Here is a 25,084-nt window from a genome sequence, read left to right on the forward strand (position 1 = left end):
TAAATTATACACATTTAAGAAAAGTCAGGATTTTATTGGTGCAAAGGATTTTTTAAAACCAGTTATGACATTGTGAATTTTGAAAGCAGTCAAAATGACAGCCTTGGTAGTTCTAGTGTTAATTATATACACACACACACACACACACACACACACACACACACACACACACACACACACACACATATGACGTATCCAACTGCCAATACATGGGAAAGAATGAGATGTGGTCTCAGCTTCATCCATCAACAAGCAGTGGGGTCACAAAACAAGGACTGTATCTTGGATTTTACTCGTATGCTGAACAAAAGTATGGGCAGTGCAACGGCATGGCCCGAATACAGTGGTACCTCTACTTACGAAATTGGTTCTGGAAGAAATTACGTAAGTAGACAATTACGTAAGTAGAGACGCGTTTTCCATGCAAATGCCCTAATCCGTTCCAAGCCCACAAAAATTCAGACATAAATGTTTTATAAAACACAAAAATACATCAAAACATGGAACAAATACATGTTACGATTAGATTATTACACAATAAATGAGAGTTTTGTATAGCGTACAAAACAACGGTCATTTACCTTTTAACAGCGGTCCCCATTGTTTTTGGTCCTCTTTGGTTCATGCACTCCTATCTCACGATGCCGAACAACAGAGTGAATTCTAGTCCTCCTTTTGAACTTCTTGAAGTTCTTGTATCTGCGCAAAACTATCAGAACACCTCACGGGTCGAGTACAGAATGCCGAAGACATTCCATAAGCACTGATTTAGCTCCACACAGAGGTAGAGTGGCATCCCTCTTAGCCAATGGGATGCCTGGAAGATGCGTAATAGGTAATAGCCAATGGCAGAGCAGCTATGAGAAGGTTGCGTTCAGGAACCTGTGGGAGATTAGAGGATCAGCCGATACTGTGTTTTTACATTACGTAAATCGAAATATCGTTCGTAGGTAGAGGTAATATTTTCCTGCTGATACATTTCGTACGTAGAAAATTTTGTAGGTAGAGACATTCGTAAGTAGAGGTATCACTGTGTATAAGGCGACCCTGATTACAGGTATAAGACGACCCCCTCTTTTTCAAGTCTCAAGTGTGAAAAAAGACTTTTTGAACACCAAATTACATTTTTATACAGAAAATAATTACAGTACATCTGAAACAAATGATTATAACTAGAGATGAGCGAGTACAACACTATCTGTATCTGTATCTGTTCAACCAACGAGATTATCTGCATCCGTATCTGTATGGCTTAAATTGGAAGTGGATGGGGTTTGACTGGAAATGGGTGGGGCTTAAATCGCAACATTATTTTAAGTCTAAAATTGATATGGATTGATCACAAGTTTCTATATTTATTGTTTATTTTAAAACTATTTACAGAACAGCCTCAAAATTGAAATTCAAATCAATGATTTTGATCACAAAAGTAAGAACTATTTACAGAACAAGTTTTTTATGGAACTGAGTCAGAACATGAATTTTCTTAAGTCTATGAATGAATATTTACCAAAGAGCCTCAGAATTGAGATTCAACGCTTTTGATCACAATAGTAAAGGAACTATATATAGAATGAGTAAACACAAGTGCATTAATGAAATGCATCCAATAGGAAATTATCAACTACAAAGTATGCATAAACAAGAATTGTCATACTTAACAAAACTTTTGTTTTTTTTCTTCTTCTTTTTCAGTTTAATTTCTTTTATAATCAAACAGTTTTTTCTTCAATTATTTATTTTTAGCGCCTCATGTTCTTGCCATTTTTTTTCACGTAAAGTTAAACAATGTTGATTGCGATGAGTGAGTGTGTGTGTATGTCTCGGTTAAAATGTTTATAAAGTATAGAATTTATTAATTTAAACAGTTTAGAACAAACAGGTAAAAAAAAAAAAAAAGACGAGTGGAGGCGGTGGTTAAATGCAACAAAAAAACAACAACAAGAAAGTCCACCAGGTAACCAAACACCGAAATAGAGGCAAGCTGAAGAAAACTTAAGAAGAAAGATGTGAGCTACGGTGAAGCCACCAACAGAGAGATCAGTAAATGTCTGCGTGTGCCGGAGTGGGACAGGGAACTCTGCTCTAGCTGCACTCTATAGGGAGGGGCGGGAAGTATGTGTGACTGGCCAATCACAGAGCGTGAAAACAGTCAGGAGGATTTTCCGTTTTATTTGTTTTATTTTTTTATGAGTTTTATTTGTATCGTACTGGTACTCGTCAAAAATGCATTATCCATACCGGACACTCATATGAAACGAGTATCCGGCTCAACCCTAATCATAACAATACATTTGAGAGAAAAAGCACATTATTTTGCCTAATTCAAATCATGCAAAAACTGTCTATCACATCTTAATATCTAATGGGCATCCCGTCCTTTCTTTTCTCATCCATGTACGCACACACCCTCCTGTCGAGCTCTTGGAAGTGGCCGCTCTGAGGACCACGGAAAGCTTTTCTCTGACTGATCATTTTTTAGTTGATCTTTTTGAGCTCTCCATCTCCGTACATTACACTCTGTGACACCATTACAGACCGCTCGTTAGAGTCGTTAAACCTGTGAAAAAGCAGATACGGGTGTGGCCTGATAGGTCGTCTGAGGCACTCCAGGACTTCTTTCTAACCACAGACTGGAGCATATTCAAAGACAAAGCCACCCACAACAACACCACATACCTCCAAGAGTGCATGGAGACCATCACTGCATGCATGAGGAAATGCATGGATGATGTCACGGTCACCAGAACAATCTCCGTTCAAGCCAACCAGAAGCCTTGGCTGACAGGTGAAGTCCACAGGCTCCTGAAGGCGCGGAACGTGTCCTTCAGAACTGGGGACGAGGTAGGCCTAATGACAGCTAGGGCCAACCTGCCACGAGACATCCGAGTGGCCAAGAGACAGTACTCCAGGAGGATCGCCACCCACTTCAATGACACCAGAGACACCAGGAACCTGTGGCGGGGGATTCAGTCCCTTACGGACTACAAGCCCCTTCCGCAATCCTGAGACAGCTCCACCACTCTGCTGAATCAGCTGAATGACTTCCCAACTGCCCAGTTGCACTCACTCCCATCCTCATGAAGTGCTTCGAGCAGCTAGTCATGGAGCACATCAAATCTGCCTTCCCTTCAACAATGGACACTTTTCAGTTTGTTTACCGGTCCAACCGCTCGACTGATGATGCCCTCTCCATTGCACTACACTAAACCGTCACCCACCTGGAGACCAAAGTCTCATACGCCAGAATGCTGTTCATCAACTTCAGCTCAGCATTCAACACAATCATCCCCCAGCAGCTCATCTATAAACTGGACCAGCTTGGACTCAACACCTCCATATGCCACTGGCTGCTGGACTTCCTGACAGGGAGACCACAGGTAGTGTGAGTTGGTAACAACACATCCAGCACCATCACGCTGAACACGGGAGCCCCCCAAGGATGTGTTCTGAGACCCCTCCTCTTCACTCTGTTAACCCATGACTGCACACCAACTTTCAGCTCCATCCTCTTTGTCAAGTTTGCAGACGACACGACTGTGGTGGTCTCATCAACAACAACGATGAGACAGCCTACAGAAATGAGATGAGCCTCCTGGCTATGCGGTGCAAGGACAATGATCTCCATCTAAATGTGGAGAAGACGAAGGAGATTGTTGTGGACTTCAGGAGACCACGCACCCATCATGCTCCACTAACCATCAACGGTGCTGCAATGGAAAGGGTCAGCAGCACCAAGTTCCTGGGTGTGCACATCTTCGAGGACCTGTCCTGGGACTGCAACACCGCGTCGCTAGCCAAAAAAGCCCAACAACGCCTCTACTTCCTCCGCAAACTGAGGAGAGAGTGTCCTGATTTGACTCTCATCATTTAAGTTGTTTTGGTCCATTCCACCATTCCAGTGTACAAGGTCACCTGATAAAGATGTTTCTCTCGGGGTATGTGAACACCTCCTACACTGCCTTCCCAGGTGTAGCGATGGCCTCACCACACGGTCTGATAAACTTCTTTTTTCCGACAGTGTGGTGTCACTGAAAGGAGGGGTGCCTGCGAGATGGGGCTGGCCACCCCTGCTCGCATGCATACCTCGTTTGTTCAAACGTATAAAGGTGGAGAGTTTCCGGTTCCAGGTTAGAGTCAGCTGCGGGTTGCGTACGGACGCCCAGCATTGGTTGATGCTATTCTGCCTGGGTCGTTGTACATTGTGGTCATAAAGGGATAGACATGGTCAGTAACAATACTCAGGTAGGCTGTGGTGTTGCAACAATGCTCGATTGGTACCAAGGGGCCCAAAGAGTGCCAAGAAAATATTCCCCACACCATTACACCATCACCATCAGCCTGAACCGTTGATAAAAGGCAGGATGGATCCATGCTTTCATGTTGTTGACGCCAAATTCTGACCTTACCATCCGAATGTCGCAGCAGAAATCGAGACTCATCAGACCAGGCAACATTTTTCCAATCTTCTATTGTCCAATTTCGATGAGCTTGTGCAAATTGTAGCCTCAGTTTCCTGTTCTTAGCTGAAAGGAGTGGCACCCGGCGTGGTCTTCTGCTGCTGTAGCCCATCTGCCTCAAAGTTCGACGTACTGTGTGTTCAGAGATGCTCTTCTGCCTACCTTGGTTGTAACAGGTGGTTATTTGAGTCACTGTTGCCTTTCTATCAGCTCGAACCAGTCTGGCCATTCTCCTCTGACCTCTGGCATCAACAAGGCATTTCCACCCACAGAAATGCCGCTCACTTGATATTTTTTCTTTTTCGGACCATTTTTCGGACCATTCTCTGTAAACGGTAGACGGTTGTGCGTGAAAATCCCAGTAGATCAGCAGTTTCTGACAAGCCCTTCTGGCACCAACAACCACGCCACGTTCAAAGTCACTCAAATCACCTTTCTTCCCCATACTGATGCTCGGTTTGAAGTGCAGGAGATTGTCTTGATCATGTCTACATGCCTAAATGCACTGAGTTGCTGCCGTGTGATTCGCTGATTAGAAATTAAGTGTTAACGAGCAGTTGGACCTAATAAAGTGCCCGGTGAGTGTATAATATATATATGTGTATTATATTAAAGCTCGGGTCCTCTACCAGAGGCCTGGGAGTCTGAGGGTTCTGTGCAGTATCTTAGCTGTTCCTAGGACTGCGCTCTTCTGGACTGAGGCTTCAGATGTCGTTCCAGGAATCTGCTGGAGCCACTCTTCCAGTTTGGGGGTCACAGCCCCAAGTGCTCCTACTACCACGGGGACCACATTAACCTTGACCTTCCACATCTGTTCCAGCTGTTCTTTCAACCCTTGATACCTCTCAATCTTTTCATGTTCCTTCTTCCTGATGTTGACGTCAGCTGGAATCGCCACATCTATCACCACTGCTCTCTTCTGCTCTTTGTCCATCACCACTATGTCCGGTTTGTTAGCCAGCAGCTTTTAGCCTTGTCGTTCTCAAACACCTTCGGTGGTATGTCCCATTGGGATTTGGGTACTTCTAATCCATACTGGGTACAGATGTTCCTGTACACTATAACAGCTACTTGGTTGTGCCTTTCCATGTATGCTGAGCTGGCGAGCATCTTACACCCTGCTACCACATGCTGGACTGACTCTGGGGCTTCTTTACATAGCCTGCACCTTGGGTCAGATCTACTGTGGTAGATATTGGCCTCTATTGCTCTTGTACTCAGGGCCTGTTCTTGTGCTGCCATGATCAGTGCCTCTGTGCTGTCTGTCAGTCCAGCTTTACTCAGCCATTGGTAGGTCTTCTTGATACCAGCCACTTCCTCTATCTGACAGTGGTACATGCCATGTAGGGGCTTGTCCCTCCATGTTGTCCCCTCCTCTTCCTCTTCCTCCTCAGGTTTCTGCTGTCTAAGGCATTCACTGAGCAGTTCATCTGTTGGGGCCATCTTCCTGATGTCCTCTTGGATTTTTGATGTCTCATCCTGGAGACTGGCCCTGATGCTCACTAGTCCTCGGCCTCCCTCTTTCCGCTTAGTGTACAGCCTCAGGATGCTGGACTTGGGGTGAAACCCTCCATGCATGGTGAGGAGCTTTCTCGTCTTGATGTCTGTGGCTTCTATCTCCTCCTTTGGCCAGCTTATGATCTCAGCGGGGTATCTGATGACAGGCAGTGCATACATGTTGATGGCTTGGACCTTGTTCTTGCCATTCAGCCAACTTCTCAGGACTTGCCTTACTCTCTGGAGGTATTTGGCTGTGGATGACTTCCTTGCGGCCTCCTCATGGTTGCCATTAGCCTGTGGGATTCCAAGGTATTTGTAGCTGTCCTTGATGTCTTCTATCCTGCCCCCTGGTAGGTCAACCCCTTCAGTTCCGATCATCTTGCCTCTTCTTGATACCATCCGGCCACATTTGTCTAATCCGAATGACCTGTAGATCCTAGTGGTGTGGATCAGTGAGTCAATTTCTCGCTCATTCCTGGCATACAGCTTGATGTCATCCGTGTAGAGGAGATGGCTGATTGTTGTCCCACTTCGGAATCGGTATCCATAGCCACTCTTTGTGATGATGTGACTGAGGGGGTTCAGGCCTATGCAGAACAGCAGTGGTGATAGTGCATCCCCTTGGTATATGCCGCACTTCATGTTAACTTTGGCAATTGGCTTGGAGTTAGTCTCCAGGGTTGTCTTCCACTTCCCCATTGAGTTCTTGATGAAGGCTCTTAGTGTCCTGTTGACCTTATACAGTTCCAGACATTCCAGTATCCACCTGTGTGGCAATGAGTCGTAGGCTTTCTGGTAGTCAATCCAGGCGGTGCACAAGTTGGTCTGTGTACTGCTCTGTCCACCAGTAGCTGGTGCTTGGCTCCCCTGGTGTTACTACCAACTCCTTTCTGTGCCCTGCTCATATATTGATCCATGTGCCTACTCATCTTAGCTGCCATGATGAGACAGCTTATTGGCTGGTAGTTGGATGGGGTACATTCCTTCTGTGGGTCTTTCATGATCAGGACTGTCCTGCCTTCAGTCAACCATTCTGGGTGTGTCCCATCCCTTAGCAGCTGGTTCATCTGTGCTGCTAGACGCTCATGGAGTGCTGTCAGCTTCTTTAGCCAGTATGCATGGATCATATCCAGGCCCGGTGCTGACCAACTCTTCATCTTTGACACTCTTTCTTGGATGTCTGCCATTGAGATGGTTACTGGTTCTTGTTCTGGGAGGCTGCTGTGGTCAATCCTCAGGTCCACTAGCCACTGGGTATCGGTGTCGTGTGATGCTTTCTTTCCCATATGCCCTTCCAGTATTTCTCCACCTCAGCTCTTGGTGGGTCTGGCCGGATGCTATTTCCCTGCCACTGAGAGTACACCTTTCCTGGTTGAGTGGAGAAGTTCTTGCTTATTCTCCTGGCCTCAATCTCCTTAGTGTATCTCTTCAGTCGGGTAGCCAGAGCCATTAGTCTCTGTTTGGCAGTTTCGAGTGCTTCAGGTATGGAGAGCTTGCGGTATTTCCTGGGTACCCCTTTATTCACCATGTTCCCCTTCTGTAGCTCAGCTAGCTGGCTGACTTCTCTCCATGTCGCCTTTATCTTGGTCTCTAACCGTCTCTTCCATGGAGGGTATTGCTTGTTATGCCCTGTGTTGATCTTATATCCCAGCATCTCGAGGATTACTGTTGCTGTACTGTGGATCAGCTTGTTGGTCTCAGTTATGTTCCCTTTGGGGATGGTTCTTATTGCAGAGTTCACATCTTCTAGCAGATCTTCTGAAGGTACTTGGCAATTTAGCTTCGGTATTTGTCGGAGGCTCCAGGTTTCCATTTGGGTCACGATCTTCCTTCTCAGGTCAGCAGCTTTTGTATTGAGGCTGTGTATGTCTCTTGGGGCTTGGTACCCAATCTCGGATTGTGGGGGGGGGTGATATCCCCCCGCTGACCTGGCGTCCTGGCTCTCCCTTGCTGTAGCATTGTTGTAGTATTTCATCGACCTCTAGTTGTGACAGCAGTTTTCGGTTACGGATGTTGGAACACTGGGCTAACAGCTGTTTCTTTGTTAGCCTTGATTGTGGGTTTCGAAGCTTCCATTGGTCCCACATCCGCCCCATATATCCCCTCTCTCTGGGATTACTCGTGTAGAAGCATTCCAACAACTCCGTATTCTCCGCCTTTGTCCATGTGTGTCTTGTTCCAGTAACCCATTTCTCATCAGATTGCCCTGGTTCCCTAGCATCTGACGTGGATCTTGTTAACCCGGGCGACGTCCGAGCCAGTATGACTCTGTCTTAATTGTGTTCACTCATGTTTGAGGTAGGCTGGTATAGCATTAAGGGTCTTGCCTAAGGACCCTCACTGGATCGTGTCCGCCATGTCTGGGGTTCGAAACCACGCCCTCCTGCATTCCAGACCACGCCCCTTTCTGCATTTGTATATATATATATATATATATATATATATATATATATATATATATATATATATATATATATATATGTTCACATTAAATGTGACTGCAGCTTGTAAAAGTTAACTTTTTTACGCTAAAAGCAACAGCAAAATGAATTTGTCATTCACAGGGCTTTTAAAATAATCACTGTAACAGAATAGAAAGTATAGCAAGATGATTAAGTACTGAGTGCATCTTGCTGGTGGGTGAAATAATGATAAGCTGTCTCTCCACCTCCCATCTCCATTCTGGAGCTCACTGTTGTCATTCCATTTTTCTGTAGTTTTAATGACATAAAGACCTTTTCAGTCAAGGCCAACATTTTCCTGAATGTTGCAAAACAACAACAACAACAGCAAATATTCTTCTAAACAAGCTTCTTGTCTAAAACTAAATACAAAATCATAAATGCAGAAAAAGAAATTAATGCAATGAAAGGTTTCAGTCGTTTATAATAACCAAAAGAGTAAATATTGGAATAATATAACTGTTAATAGTTATATACACATATCACAACACTTGCTGGAAATGCACTCTTCAATTAATTGAGACACTTTAATATATATTATAGGTATATAATAAAAAGCACATCATAAAAGTTAGAGCAAGTATTTTGTGATGACCAACATGACAGGCTTTCTGTAATGTAGTGAGGGAATAGTTGATGTGGTACAGCTGAACAGTATGGAGGACTAAAAGTGCCAAAATTAAATAAATAAATACTTCATTAAATAATTAATTAAAAATGTCATTAATTCATTAAAATTGCAATTAAATACATACATTTGTTATTAAATGTATCATTAATTCATTAAAATACCAATTATTTTAAGTGCTAACATTAAATAAATAAATACATCATTAAATAATTAATTAAATATGTCATTGATTAATTAAAATTGGAAATAAATACATACATGTGTTATTAAATGTGTTATTAATTCATTAAAATACCAATTCATTTTAGATTAAAAAAAACATTATTTCACTACTTAATTAATTATTTCATGGTCCTTGTGTTGCAGTGGATCATGATTTTATTTTATCTGTCAACCTCGGCCATTAACATCGGTGGGCGGGGCTAACGTAAATCCTGTCTAATCCACTGCTTTGGTCTAACTTGAAACCGAAAGTAGAAGTCTTTCTAAACATGGCGGCTGTGTTGATGGAGGATCTCCATCAACTTTCTAGAGAGTTGGTGAGAAATATTTTAGACCTTGCGGAGTATGTGGAAGCAAGACCTGCTGACCCCGACCATGTTGCGTGTAAAGCAGAGGAAGTTATTGAAGTTTTTGGAGTTATTTTCGCACTTTCCGACCAAGATGTTGACCATAGAGTGACTGCAAATTTAGAAGAAATACTCCGCCGCTTTTCTGGTACCATGGCGCAAGGGCGTTTGGCGTTTGACATACCGAGGGCAGTTCTGGAACATCACGTTCCTTGTGGATTACCAGGCTGTCAAATTGCAGTGATGCAATTTGACAGGGTGTCAAAGAGTGTCAAAGAGGACCATCAGGAGGCGCATGCAACAATATGGTTTAAGGTATTTACTCTAAATTCATGAGTTTTCAGTTTATTAATTGCCAGTCTCATCCACTCAGAAAGGATATTACATTTAGAGTATCACTCTATGTTAATGCTTTTTGTTTGTACAAATGACCATTTATAATTCCGTTGAAACAATATCACAGCTTTGCTTGGTTTTTATACAATGCAACAGCTCTACAAATGTCATTATATCCATCTTCTCGGCGTGAACCTCAGTTTGCAACAATATAGCGAGTGTAATAGTTGACTAATTAAATAATATAATAATAAAATTATATTTCGAAAACCTGTTACAGAAGTGATTTTATTTGATTTGTTGTATCAGCACTCACGGAATGCCTCTTGTCCAATCAAATTACCCGGTCGGAACTAATTGTTGTATAATTGAATTAATTTTTAACGTAGGCTATTTATTATTTCAATGTGAGCTACTTTCTTTCTTTAAAGAAACATCTCCTGGATGCACTGGGACGCATCTTCAGTGATGTATCCTGAGGTCATTGGGTGTTTCAGGTCTCGCAACATCAGACACCTTCCCCCAGGTGACCCAGCCGGGGTTGATCATGCCCCGACTTGTGTCCCAGTAGCAACCCACGGATCTGCCCTTTTGAGCCACAGCCACCTCGTGGCTTTCTCTACGGCTTCGCTAGCGGATTTAATGGCCCTCTTCTTGGCCGCCCCTGTCACGCCCAAACGGCCTAGGACTTTGCAGACAGAACGTCCTGCAAAGTCGTTTTCCCAGGTCAACGTTCAGCTGCCAATCAGGGGCTGTGTGGAGGAGTCCTGTTGTTATCTTTGGACATGCCCAGGGTCTCTCTCCAGCTTTGATGAAGGGGGCTGCCTTCTTTGGAGCATGATGGTGTTTGCTGGTGCTGATGGCCGAGGCTATGCTGTCAGCAACTGCTTTCAGAACTTGGTCGTGGCGCCAGCGGTAGCGACCATCAGCCAGGGACTTTGGGCAGCTGCTGAGGAGATGTTCCAAGGAGCCTCTTCCGGCGCACAGGGGGCAGGAAGGTGTCTTGCTCTTCCCACATACATGGAGGTTCGCTGGGCTCGGGAGAGCGTCGTAGACTGCCTGCACTAGCAACCGGACGCAGTGGAAGTCTTCCTGCATGATGTCTGACCAGGTAACTTTGTGCTGCAGCACGCTCTCTCATCTTGTCCATGCCCCTTGCTGCCGGAGTCCCACTGCCCTACTCACTCGCTCCTCCTCCACAGCTGCCCCGACTTCTTCCTGGAGTAAATGGTGTCTCTCCTTTCCCCGGGCCTGGCTCACTGGGGTCTTTGGGAAGTAGCCCGGGCCTGCTCTCCCTGTTGCCAAGACCCCTACCAGTGCTTTCTGCCTTAGGCGTGACTCTGCCCCCTCCACTGCCTTCTCAGCCTTCCACTTCCTTCCTGTCCTCACTTCAATCCCAGCTGATGACACCTTACAGTCCCTGGAATCCCTGTACTGTAGGGCTTCTTTTGTACGTGCCACTTTGAATTCTTCAGTGAGCCCACTGAAGGGTAGCTGGAGGGTGTTACTTGTCCCGTACAGGGCAGCGCTGTTGAGGCTGCGGGGAAGGCCCAGCCACTTCCGGAGAAAGCCACTGATTTTCCTTTCGAGGGATTCCACAGTTGTTACGGGGACTGCATAGACGAGGAGAAGCCACAAGACTCTGGGCAGAATGGAGTGCTGGTTGATCCAGGCTTTAAATCTACCAGGTAGGCCAGACTTGTCCACCCTAGTGAGCCACGCTCCTAGTTGCACACCAAACTCCTGGATGGCAGCAGAGTCTTTTAGGCTTGAGTCAAAGATCTTCCCCAAGCTGACTGGCTGCTCCGTGATGGATGGGATTGCAGTTCCAGAGATCGAGAACCGATACTTATCCATCACCTTCCCCCTCTTTAGTAACATGGACCTTGACTTGGAGGGCTTGAAACTCATCCTAGCCTATGTGATGAGTCTCTCCAATCCCTGCAAGATCCGCCTGCTCCCTGGGACCGATGTTGTTGTAATGGTAAAGTCATCCAGGTAGGCTCTTATAGGGGGCTGGTGAACACCTGATCTGGATAGGGGCCCTCTGCATTCCACCTCTGCAGCCTTGACCACCATGTTCATTGCCAGTGCGAAAAGGGTAACAGAAATGGTACAACCTGTTATTATTCCTTTCCCAAGGCAATGCCAGCCTGATGTTACTGATCCAGAAGTTAACCTGAGCCTGAAATTGCCATAATAATCCAGGATCACGTGCTTGATCTTACTGGGAACGTAGTGGAGGTGTAGCGCTAGCTCAACTAGTTTGTGTGGGATGGACCCGTAGGCGTTAGTCAGGTCCAACCACAACACAGCGAGATCGCCTCTGTTCTCATGGGTCTCTCTGATGAGCTGTGTGACTACACCAGTGTGCTCTAGACAGCCGGGAGCTCCAGGAACCCCACCCTTCTGTACTGAAGTGTTGATGTATTTGTTCTTGAGGAGAAACTCGTCAGTCTTCGGGAGACAATGCTGAAGAACACCTTCCCTTCCACACTCACTGGTGAGATTGTCCGAAACTGGTTAATGTTTTTCGAGTCCTCCTCTTTGGGGAACCAAACTACCTCTGCACACCTCCACTGGTCGGCCATTCTCCCCCATCACCAGATCACCTTCAGGGTCTTCCATAGGTGTTGGAGAAGCTCTGGACAGAGCTTGTAGACGAGGTAAGGTACCCCACTGGGGCCTGGGAAAGATGCTGAACGGGCTGCCTTGATGACCTCTTCGACCTCCTTCAGACTAGGCTCCGTCAGCATGAACTCTGCTATTGGTGGGGCAGGGCTGATGAGAGCTTTGTTGGGTCTTAGATCTTGTTCCCTCAGTGGGTCGCTCAAAGTGTTCTGGAGGAAGTGGTTCACTTCTTCTTTTGAGCACTCGAGCCGGCCACTGCGTTTATCCCCAAGTTGCTGTTTGGCAAAACGGAAGGGATTGGCAATGAAGGCCACGCGCTTCCTTGCTCTCTCTCTTCCCCGCCTCCTGTGTCACTCTGCTCTGCGGAGGGTTATCAGCTTCTTCCGCAGGATGTTATGCAGTTCTGCCAATGGTTGCTTCTCCTCCTCAGTAGCTCTCTTGAACTGTCTCTTGAGGGTTCGGAGCTCCTGGCGCAGTTGGTGAATCTTAGTGGCCCTGCCGTTCATGGTGTAGGATGTGGTCTTGGTGTTACCCTTCTCAGTCCAGCCAAATCTTTCTGAGCCATAGCTGACAATGATGGTGGTCATTACTTGGAGTCTGCTGTCAATGTATCCTTTGGCTGTGGCTCGAATGATGTTGGACACGTCCTCGTCAAACTGCAGTCACTCGCTCCGTCTGCTTGCTGGGGGCCATTTAATCCCCTGCTGTGGAACTACTCTGTCGGGGTCGGGAGATTGGTACGTGGAGGGACTAGGATCTGTGGGTTGCCTCCTGTCCGGGCTCCTCCTGCATCTCACCAGGTCCAAGACCTGTGCGTTGTACCTCGCTCTCCAGCTCCAAACATTTCATTCTGGCCTGATGGATTTTTAGGCCACGTTTGTTTTTGCATAGCTTGCATGTCATACTCGTAGTCAGTTCGTTTATGGGGGTAGTTAACCTATAGTCCATCCAAATGGAGATCTCATCCTCCCCTCCTGTCGGGATCTCGTGGGGGTATTTCTCTTTAGGGCTTTCCATAGCTTGTTGGGGTTCTTTCTCACGAAAGATACAGGCTGGGGTTAACCAATGCTGTCCCGGTTGCCGTCTTTCCAAGCTGTCAACTGACTCTCCAGTAGTCGACCAAACTGTTCTTGGTTGCCACCTAGTCTCTTCCTAGGAGTCTCTGGCTCTGCCAGCTTATAACTTTAAAGAAACATCTCCTAGATGCACTTGGGACACATCTTCATTGATGTATCCTGTATCCTATACAAAGTAAAGCCAGCTAATTTTAAGATAATATTCATGTACCCATTTGCAATGCATCAGTAATTTTATTTGCAGTTTACTTGAAACCAATAGCCATATCCTATCCTGAAGTAGCCTACGGTTTGCAACTTGTTTATTCTCTTTCTGAAAATTAAGTGAACTCTCATTATTTTTGAGGCTGTGGTGGTTCTGTTCTGTAAGTGTAGTAGTTTTACACACATCATTATATTGTCTTTTATTATGACACCACCAATTCCTCACAATAAGTGACTCCTCAAGTATTTTGTTCCAGTACTGGTCTAGTCTGTTGAACAGGTGTTTCTAATGAAGTTGGCATTGAGTTTATGGTTATTTCATTTTCCTCCCTTCAGTCTCAAGACTGCAGGAGTCTTTACACAGAGTTGATGCAGAGGGAGTCTACATGAGACGTTTAAGACTGCATGTATTAAGAATACGGCAGTATTCTGTTTCTGGCCCAAACTCTTTATGGCATATACTATAGATGGCAATCATAAGCTCATCAGGTCAGTGATGCTAGCAGATAAACAATGGCTCTTTCTATAGATGTCATTAGGATTGTTTTACAATAAAGTTGTGCCTTTTTGTGTTCACAATTGCCTGACAGGTGGAGATTTGTTGTCCATGGTGGGGTGGATGGATACAGTCGTTTACCCGTCTACCTGACTGTGGCTGGCAATAACAGAGCTAGTACGGTCTTACAGAGCTTTATCACTGCTGTTGAGCAGTACGGGCTGCCATCAAGGGTATGGTCTGATAAAGGGGGAGAGAATGCAGATGTAGCAGAATTCATGATCAGGAGCAGAGGTACCGACAGGAATTCGCACATCACAGACAGAAGTGTTCACAATCAACGGAAAATAAATATGTTTGGCAGCTAGGCTCACACAAGCAGCATACCAGTTGAATGTACCTCTTTAGCATATGTCACACATAAATTGACACCATGTCATTTTTTTTTCTCCTAAAAACAGAATAGAAAGGATGTGGAGAGATGTGTATGAATATACCCTGGACCTCTTCTATCAGATCTTCACTTCATTGGAAGTTCAGGGAACACTAAATCCAGACAATGAAGTCCATCTTTTTGCACTGCACCGGAGATTCTTTCCACTACTCCAGCAAAGCCTTGACTCTTTCAGGGATGTTTGGAACTTTCATGGTATTAGAACTGAGAGGAATCAGTCACCACAGCAACTCTGGAGAAGACACAGAGAGCAGGCCATATGGAGGATCCTACTGAGGTTTAAGATCAACTTTTAACATTTTTTAAATGTCTGTTCCTCCAAAGGAATTATGGGAGAAAATATTTTACTTGAAAGAGAGGTTATAGCATCTTCAAAGTCTCCTGAGCTTTCAAAGATCAACCTCTAAGCTGTAGTTTCTATTGGGTATACTGTGCATAACTACTATTTTACAAAACTGAATGGGCAACATTTAGTTTTTCACCAACTTGGTGACAAAAAATAACAATCTTAAGTACAAGATTGATCATGCTTGTCCTCCATTCAGGTGTATGAAGATTATGGGATCGACTGTGGAGGCACTGTGTCAGTTCCCGAGGTTCAGCTGGCATGCAAGCTCTCACTGGAAGAGGTTGCCATTTTGCCAGCTCCATGAGTTTCTGTAACTGATGCACTTAGATCATATGTAGAGACTGTGCACGTTTTGTAAAGAATCATAGCAGACTGATATCCAACCCATGCTTTTATTTAGCATATTACAACAAGCAGGCATAAACTGAAAATGTTTCCTTTCTTTAAATAAAAAAAAAACAAACTTTTACTTTTAAGCTCTACCATGATCATAGTTAAAATCTTGTAAATGCACTTAATGCACAGCTCCACTCCTTTTCTTCCTGTGTCATTATTAGTCACAGAATGAATAATATGAATGTTGTTCTGTTAACACTGAAAGCTGAAGATGCAGAAATGTTTGGTTACAGTAAGTGGAAAAAATATTGTGAATAAAACACTGATCAACTACTGCACAGTATGTTAAATGTTTTCAGACATTGAACTTGTGTCAATTGACCTGACCTACTGAATAGTGCATTCAATGACATCTGTCTTCTTAAATAAGTCCAAATCCAGTCTTTGCACTACTTATGGCACAGACAAGTGCTTCCTCGAAGTCCACACAGGTTTTGAAATGTTTCAAAGCACATAGGAAGGGTTCCCCCATAGATCTCCACTTTCAGTTCAGGAGGAAGTTTCTCTCATCCAACCCAGAATGTCAGCAGCTGGGCCAGTGTACCCGATGAAGCTAAAAGTCATAAAATTGATTCAATACAACGTTTAGTTAAACTTAAATTGATCATATACAGTATATCCATGAGACATAGAAGCATTTGTAAAGAGAGCAATGCATTTGCCAAATAACATGTTAATACCTGTTTCAATGAACATCCTTAGGAAGCCAGTGATGCGGCACGTGGACTCTGTCAAAGTCTTCATCATCACTGTCCTCAGCTGGCCATGTGGTTTTTTCTAGGAGCATCTTAAAAAACATCAATGTAATTATTTTAAAGGGAGAACTTATTTTGGTGGAGGAATATGCAGATCACATTCTTGGTAAATGGACAAACAACCAGCTCAGTCATTGAAAACATGTAAATTCATTAAGTGAAGTCACAAATGTAACTAAACTACTGACATACCTGGGGTGTGAACTCCATTTCAGCCATTTTAGGGAAAATAAGTGAGACAACATCTGGCCTAGATGTCAGCAGTGGCCATACCATCACATCATTCAGTCCCTTTCTCAGCTGTTTAATTTGGCGCATGGTCCTCCCAATGACCTAAGAGATAGGACCAACCCATATTAAAGACCAAATCCTCAACCGAACCTTTAAAAAAATTGGCACAGTAGCGAGAATGTTCATAAAAGCATAATGAAATGCTTTATAATATCCATTCAAACTAGTACAGAATATATCAACCCTCAAGACATTAAACATTTTAGAGTAATGCATTCCATTTTATACATTTCTGCAAATGACGTCTTTTGTACTCAAATCCAGTGGTGAATACTTGACTGTATCACCTTTTTAAAATATATTATCAAAAGGGAAATTCACAAAACCAGATGTGTATTGCTGTGCTGCTGTCTTTTTTGTAAAGGATTACATTTTGTCTTGTATAATAATTGTCCTACTGTGTCAACATTTGTGAAATTGTTTTTCTTTTAAATATGCCACTGTTCTATCAACACTTGGGAGTGAGAAATACGGAAGTAGTTAAACCGTAAATGAATTAAGTGCTGGTTTTCAAGAACTTTAAGATGACTATGAGCAAAGACTAAATGTTTTCCATCTCTGCCAGTGTTGACATAACATAAGAAGCCAGGGTTCACAACACTTTCGATAATTTCAACAACTACAGCAAGGAATGATGTCACTTACCCAGCAGGAACTCACTGCATGCAGTAGAAGTTTGTTATGTTGCCATCTCCGATTTGTTTTTGTGACGGAGCAGTAGAGACCGCTCCGTCCATCTCCGTTCCGCATGCCTCTCTCCCTCGCGCAGGACAGCGACCGCAGCAGCACTCTCATTGTTTCCTGACAGGACCGCAGGAGCGCGGTCCCGCTTAGACTGTTGCATGTACATTCTCGGTATTTTACAGGGTTTTGAGAAATGTTTAAACAGCCATATGATGGGCATTTATGTTTTATTCTGTTCTGGTTTATTTTGTAAAGCAGGTTTTTCTGTTTCGGTTGTATTATATCAGATATTGTAAAACCAACCCCATTTAATTATTGTTGGTTTGCCAGGGGAGGGGCATGGGGTTATTTAACGGAAGCATTTCTGCTTTATGGGGGAGAGTTGGAGTTGGAGAGTTGGAGCTAGGGTCGAGCATTCTTGAATATTATGCATGGTTGCTATTGGTAGTGTAAGTTTTCTCTAGTGATGGGCAAATGAAGCTTTTGTGAAGCACTGAATCACTTGAGCCAACTGGTTCGAAAATGAGTTCATTACTCGAAGTTTCAGTTATAGTGACCTCTCCTGGCGAAGTTTAAACCCTGAACTGCAAGTTAGTTTGACAAGAAGCTTTCTACTACACACATGCACCATCATCTCCTTTTTGCTTGGATTTATAGCATCTTTCATTTTAAATTTTGATATACCCTAGACTGAATATTATATTCTATGCACCTATAATAATTGACAAATGTGTGGAGTGTTGTTGAGGAGTGAATGCAGGGAATATCTGGTATTGGTTGGGTGTGCTTGTGCAACTATGGAAGATTAAGAGGGTTGATAATTTGGGATGAGGGTGATCAAAGATTTTTATTGAGATACATTATTTTTTCCCCAGTATTTGGATTAAGTCTGTTTCTTTTTTTAGTCACAATTTCTCCACATTTGGAGTAGACTCGTTCACATGGAACAGATGAAGCCGTCGTGCATAAACGTTTTTTCGCCAGTTTAAATAAATTTGGGTATACATTGTGGTGGTTCTTCCAGTAATCCACTGGGTCTTCTGACCTGGCCAGCGGTGGTTCGGTCAAATACCGCTGCACCTCCACAGTTGTGTCTGCAGTAGCATTCCTTGCCCTCCTTGCTTCCGACGCAACGCAATGACAACAGCAACAACAACAGGGACAACAACTCTCCGACAAAAACCCACAAACGGTGCATTTTCCAGAGCGTATATAAAGGAGTTTTGGCGCTAACATTCAAAACTGTCACAGGTGAGGAAACGTGTCAGTGAATTACATCCTTGGACTGCGAACCAGTCGGGTGGTTCCCTCGAGAAACGAAGCAAGTGGTGCTTTGGATGTCATTGTCACGTGACTGACTTCCGCCCCAAAGCAAGCTCTGAAGCAGTGGTTCTATTGAATTGTAGTTCTAGGGTTTGAAACATGTACCGAAGCTTCAGTGTCGAACTGCCATCACTAGTTTTCTCTGTATATACTTCTTTTTGTTGCGCTGGGTTTTTGGTTTTGGCAATTTTGATGAGCACTGTAAATATTTTTTTACTGCTTGTTGTTGGTGAAAATAAAAACCCCACCAAAAACGAATCTTTTGCGGCTGCGCCACCATTTTTTTCCCCACTGCATTCACAAACCCGTGACATTTGGTGTCAGGAGTGTAATGGCCAGTCGAAGGAAAAGACGTATGCAACAGAATAAGTTGGAAACAGAGGTGGAGGCAGAACTGGCTACCCCTGAGGGAGCGATACAACCTATGGGTGAGCTCATAGGTCATAGAGACATTTTATGGAAGGCCAGCAGAGGAGAGATGAGGGGTTCCTGGCAGAGCTTAGATGACTTCAGGCTTCGATGTCAGTACCCTAAACGGCCGAGTTGAAGCCTGCAGCACCCAGTCTGGCACCTGCAGAGGCTGTGTCACCAGCTGAAGGGTCGTCCATGAGCCTCCGGCTGGATCTACCAACACCTGCTCCACGACGGACCCGCAGTTCTCCCATAGACCCTCACAGGATGCACGTGAGTAGCAGAGATGAACTTTACAGGCGTGATACCAGAGCATACGGCAACCCCAAAATCCCTCCGTACTTGGCTGAAGAGGACATTGAAAGCTGTCTCATGCACTTTGAGCGCATGGCCAAGATGTGGGGTTGGCTGCAGTCTGAGTGGGCGTGCCGCCTGGTGCCATTGCTTAGTGGTAAGGCGCTGGAGGCCTACACAGCGATGGACGAAGAGAGGGCCCACCATTACCCCGACCTGAGGGCAGCACTCTCAGCCAAATTCGACATCTCACCAGAGACTTATCGTCAGCAGTTCCAGTCCAGTATGGTTCCGCAGGGAGAGAACCCAACAGAGAGGTACCACCACCTGAAGGGACTCTATCGACGCTGGATTCGGCCAGAGCAGCACACAAAAGAGCAGATCAGTGAGCACATCATCCTGGAGCAGCTTCTGCATGTCCTGCCAGCCGACATCCGCACCTGGGTGAAAGAGCATGAAACTGCAGATGGGCTAGCAGCATCCAAGCTGGCGCTGCAATACATCAATGCCCGACGAGGAGGCCCAGCAGCACACCCAGGCGGTCCAGGTTGACAGCTCCAGTCGCATCTCCGACCAGCAGGCAGAGGCAACTACCAGCCCTCCGGGAACCCCAGCGCAGCAGCTAGTCAGCAAGGTACCGGTAAGGAGCTCATCTGTTTTTACTGTCAGCAGCCAGAGCCCAAAGCCTCTCTGTGTACACTCAGAAAGGTGAAGCTTACTAGTGCTTGTTACACCCCGCGAGCTGAGTAGGTAAAAACGGCAGCACAACAGCAGTGTTTTAAGGAGGTTGTTAATAAGTGCACTCACAGGCTGTCCATTAATGACTGGCAGTTTTTTTAACCCTGGTACGGAGAGACTTAGTGCCCACCGGAGTGACTGATTGTAACTCACAAGAAGACATTATGTGTGTGTGCATGGCGACAGGCATTCCTACCCCACAGCAGAACTGACAATTGTGGTGGAGGAGCAGCCCTACTTGATGACTGTAGGGGTGGTAGAAAAGCTGCCTGTGGCTGTCATTTTGGGATGGGAACTACCTGTGCTCCTAGATGTACTGCGGGAAGAGGGGAACGAGGACGTTGTTGGGGTGAAGGCTCTGTCAGGACTTGTGATCACCCGAGCCCAGGCTAGGGCTGGGGTGACTGCTGAGCAAACCAGGGACCCTTGTTCGGAACCTTTTTCCACCTTGGACAGTGAACTGTTTGAGGGAGGGAACAAGGGTCCACGGAAGTCTCGCCGGCAGCGGCATTTTGAGAAAGGACTGAACTCAAGGGGGCCGGACTGTAAGGAGGGGCTTTTAAAGGACATGTGGGAGGTGCCAGAGGACATTGGGATGGTGCTAAAGGAGGATGTGGCTTTAAAGCCGTTGTTTGAAAAGGTGGTTGCGGGGCTGGATGCAGAAAGGGGAAACAAACAGTGTTTTATTGTGGAAAATGGTGTTTTGTATGCTGTGGCCTAGTGGTGCCTGTGTCCTGCCGACAGATGATCCTGCACTTGGCACACACCTTGCCCTGGGCAGGTTATCTAGGTCGCAACAAAACCTTTTTACGCATGAGTTCCCGATTTTATTGGCCCTCTATGTATGCAGATGTGCAAATGTATTGCAAAACATGTCCCACATGCCAAAAAACTGCTTATGTGCGCCATTCAGACCATGCCTACCTACAACCAATGCCTGTCATCTCCACCCCATTTTGGCGCGTAGCGATGGACATATTCAGGCTGTTGGTGAAGAGCAGTCATGGGCACCAATACATTTTGGTTGTCTCGGACTATGTCACACGGTTCCCAGAAGCATTCCCCTTACGAACGGTCATCGCCCCTGCTGTGCTGCGCTGTCTTGTAAAGTTGTTTTCCAGGGTCGGCATTCCAGAGGAGATTGTGACGGATTAGGGGACCAACTTCACCTCCCGCCTGCTGCAGCTCTTCCATCGCCAGCTGGGGATCTCTCCAATGAAGACCACTCCGTACCATCCTCAGACGGACGGCTTGGTGGAGAGGTTCAACCAGTCTCTGAAGAAGATGCTGCAGAAGTTTGTAGCAGACACCGGGCGGGACTGGGACCGATGGTACCACTTCCTCCTGTTTGCATACCGGGAGGTTCTTCAAGCCTCCACCGGTTTCTCTCCGTCGAGCTGCTGTATGGCTGGGACATCCAGGGGCCATTGGACCTCCTGCGGAAGACTTGGGAGGCTCCTTCGTCTGCAGCCGGTGATCGGAGTGTAGTCCAGTTCATGCTGGAGATGCGGGATTGGCCGGCAGAGCACTGGGAGGAAGCTGAGGTCAACCTGCGAGAGCAGTCCCAGAAGGCCTGGTAGGACAGACAGGCCCGACACAGGGAGTTCCAGCCCGGCCAGAAGGTCCTGCTCCTACTACCATCCTCCACCAGCAAGTTGCTCACGAAGTGGCAGGGCCCTTACGAAGTCCTCCGGAAAATGGGTCCTGTCACTTGCGAGATCCACCAGCCAGAGAAGAAAAAGGTGAAGCAGACGTGCCATGTCAACCTGTTGAAGGAGTGGAAGGAGGCTCCTGTCCCGGTTCCTGTGGTGTCCCTGCTGTTGACAGAGGTGGACAGCGAGGGGGAGGAGGAATCGTTCCTGGCCAGCGTCAACCAGCCTGCTGAACCAGCTCTCGGCCACCTGTCTACTGTCCAGACCAACCAACTCAGCGATGTGTTCCAGCGAGTCTCCGAGCTGTTCGCCGCCAACCCGGGGAAGACTGCGCTGGTTGAGCACATCCTCCGCCTTAAGGAGAGGGGGCCAGTCCGCCAGCGGACTTACATGGTACCTCAGCATCTGGTGGAGAAGCTCCTGAAGGAAGTGGAGGAGATGCAACGCCTGGGGGTGATCGAGCCTTCGCAGGCCGAGTGGTGCAGTCCAGTGGTCATTGTGGTGAAGAAAATGGCTCGCTCCGCATCTGCATCGACTTCCGGAAGCTCAACGCCATGTCAGAGTTTGATACCTACCCGATGCCCCGGATCGATGATCTGCTGGAGAAGATTGGCCGAGCCAGATTTATCACCACGCTCGACCTCTGCAAGGGCTACTGGCAGATTCCCCTGGAAGGGTCCAGTCATCCATACACGGCGTTCCGGACACCTGCTGGACTCTTCCAGTTCATCGTGATGCCCTTCGGTCTCCATGGAGCTCCCGCCACATTCGAGAGGCTGATGATGAGGCCATCCGCAGCAGTCCGCGGCCGTGCACAAAGAAGCAGGTGAGATTTTTCCTGGGCCTGGCTTGCTGGTACAGGCGGTTCGTCCCTCAGTTTGCCACCATCGCTGCTCCGCTGACCGCCCTCACAGCGAAGGACCAGGGGAATCTGGTCACCTGGAGTGAGGACTGCAAGACCGCCTTCCGGACCCTTAAGACCTGCCTGTGTTCTTCACCTGTACTGAGGAGCCCTGACTTCAGCCAGAGGTTCCTGGTCCAGACTGATGCATCAGCTGTGGGACTGGGAGCTGTCCTGGCCCAAGGTGCGTCAGGGGAGGAACAACCGGTCTTGTACCTGAGCCGTAAGCTGCTTCCACGGGAGACCAGGTACTCCACTGTGGAGAAGGAGGGCCTGGCCATCAAGTGGGCTCTGGAGAGCCTACGGTATTACCTGCTAGGAAGGGAGTTATGTGGATTATTGGATTATTTTGTATTTTGCAGGGTTTTGAGAAATGTTTAAACAGCCATTTCATGGGCATTTGTTTTATTCTGTTCTGTTTTATTTTGTAAAGCAGATTTTCTGTTTCGGGTGTATTGTATCAGATATTGTAAAACCAACACCATTTAATTATTGTTGGATTGCCATTGGAGGGGCATGGGGTTATTTAAGGGAAGCATTTCTGCTTTATGGGTGCCAGTGGCTCAGTGGTAAAGTGGGCGGTAGAGCGGGTCGTCCCATGATTCAAGATCGGTGGTTCGATTCCCGCTCCCGCCCAAAAAAAATACCCGGAGGTGAGCTGAGCCTTGAGCAAGGTGCTGTCCCCTTTACAAATTGCTAATTTGAGGCGCACCAAGAAGGAGCTGCCTGCCACTCTACCTCCTTGCCTCCCTTGCATGCCTACAGGCCCCCTCTGTGTGGTGTGTGTATCACAGGGGCCTGTACACACTAATATGCATGCATGTGATTTGATTTGATTGACTAACAAAAACTAGAGTGTGCGTTCTTAATTTCCCTTTCGGGGATTATAACAGTGTATTAAATTATGGGGGAGAGTTGGAGTTGGACAGTTGGAGCTAGAGTTGAGCGTTCTTGAACATTATCCATGGTTGCTATTGGTAGTGTATTTTTTCTCTGTATATATTTATTTTTGTTGTGCCGGGTTTTTGGTTTTGGGAATTTTGATCTGCACTGTAAATATTTTTTTACTGCTTGTTGTTGGTGAAAATAAAAACCTCACCAAAAACGGATCTTTTGCGGCTGCGCCACCAATTTTTTCCCCACTGCATTCACGAACCCATGACAGTTTTGTTGACTGCCGGGAGATCCCAAGACAGGGAAAGCTCTGAAATGGTGTCCTTCTGTTCTGGTGTACGTTCTTCATGTTCAAGCTAAAATCAAGACCACACAAGTTATTACATTTACCCAAACAATAATTTTGCAAGGCAAAGTTTTTATGATACATACCAGTTTTATGATACTCCTGATGTGCAGATCAGGACAGTCTTCTGTAACAACAGTTGCCGTTTCAGGGTCCCTGTTGAACAGCACATGAATTACAGCGGGACTTAATCCTGGGACATGGGGCCAGTCATGCAGAAAGCTGTGGGCCAACATCCTTCCTGCAACTTGGAAGAGGTCGGCCCATTCCTCCTGTAAAGTATCAAGAGAGCAGGGGATAAAGTCACAATAATTAACAACTGATATACATTTAAAAATTGCATAATATTAACCTTCAAAATAGTAAGACCAAGATCTAGACTGAATCCAAACTGCAGTTTGGATATTATTGTTGTCATAAAGTACCGCATCACTCCCTCTCCACCCGCAACATCACCTGAAACAAAATACTGATAATAACACAGTGTAAAAACAGTGGCTGACTAATACAGTTAACTGGATAAGGTAACAACTACTGGCTGTAATTCTAGAATAGCATCCTTAATATTGACTATTCCAGATAATAGGAGAATATTGTGCTTTTCATAAGTGGTCATAACATTATATATATTTTTTGGATCCCATTCTCCCATGTAACAATTCCATATAAGTTACTTGACAGGTATAAACTTTACTGACACATTTATATTACAAACTTTATATTACCTACCAAGAAGAGTATAGTGAAGTGGACATGCCCATTCCTGTAGCTGTTTATAGAATGAGAGAAGTTCCCATTCCCTGTCCTCTTCAGAGTCCTTTACATCCATTTTCATTCTCAGTGGTTTCCCAGATGCATTTTCCCTTAGCAGATTCTCTTTGAAAACTTTGGCAGCTTGAGCTAGTTCTTTGATAAGCTTCCATTCTAGACAACAACAATAATAAAGTTATCTATTCTGGAGATACATGTTGTGAGTTGGCATGTCACCAGCAGATACATATATCCTCTCGGTCTACAGAAAAGGAGGAAAGTTCTGTCCATGTCACTGACAAACATGAGACCCAACATCTGCATAATCTGTTACAAAGCTGAGTTGACATAATAAGCAAATTCTGAACAAAAACTAAATATTTTAACAGTTAAAATATATAACCCAGTTGAGTGTTATTGTGTGTAATTGTATTATCTAATTATATCTTGCAGGTGTCATTTTTCTATTGACTGAGTTTAA

General features: G+C 45.5%; 1 long non-coding RNA gene across 1 annotated transcript; it reads right to left on the reverse strand.

Moving 5' to 3' along the window:
- Window positions 1-15,780: 15,780 nt before the first annotated feature.
- LOC137605710 (uncharacterized) lies at window positions 15,781-17,373 on the reverse strand. Its single transcript, XR_011037775.1, has 4 exons — window positions 17,256-17,373; window positions 16,512-16,652; window positions 16,245-16,351; window positions 15,781-16,117 (listed from the first exon to the last, which is right to left on the reverse strand). It is a non-coding gene; the product is annotated as an uncharacterized lncRNA (long non-coding RNA).
- Window positions 17,374-25,084: the final 7,711 nt, after the last annotated feature.

This window comes from Antennarius striatus, chromosome 13, assembly GCF_040054535.1.
Source record: "Antennarius striatus isolate MH-2024 chromosome 13, ASM4005453v1, whole genome shotgun sequence".
NCBI classification, from domain to species: domain Eukaryota; kingdom Metazoa; phylum Chordata; class Actinopteri; order Lophiiformes; family Antennariidae; genus Antennarius; species Antennarius striatus.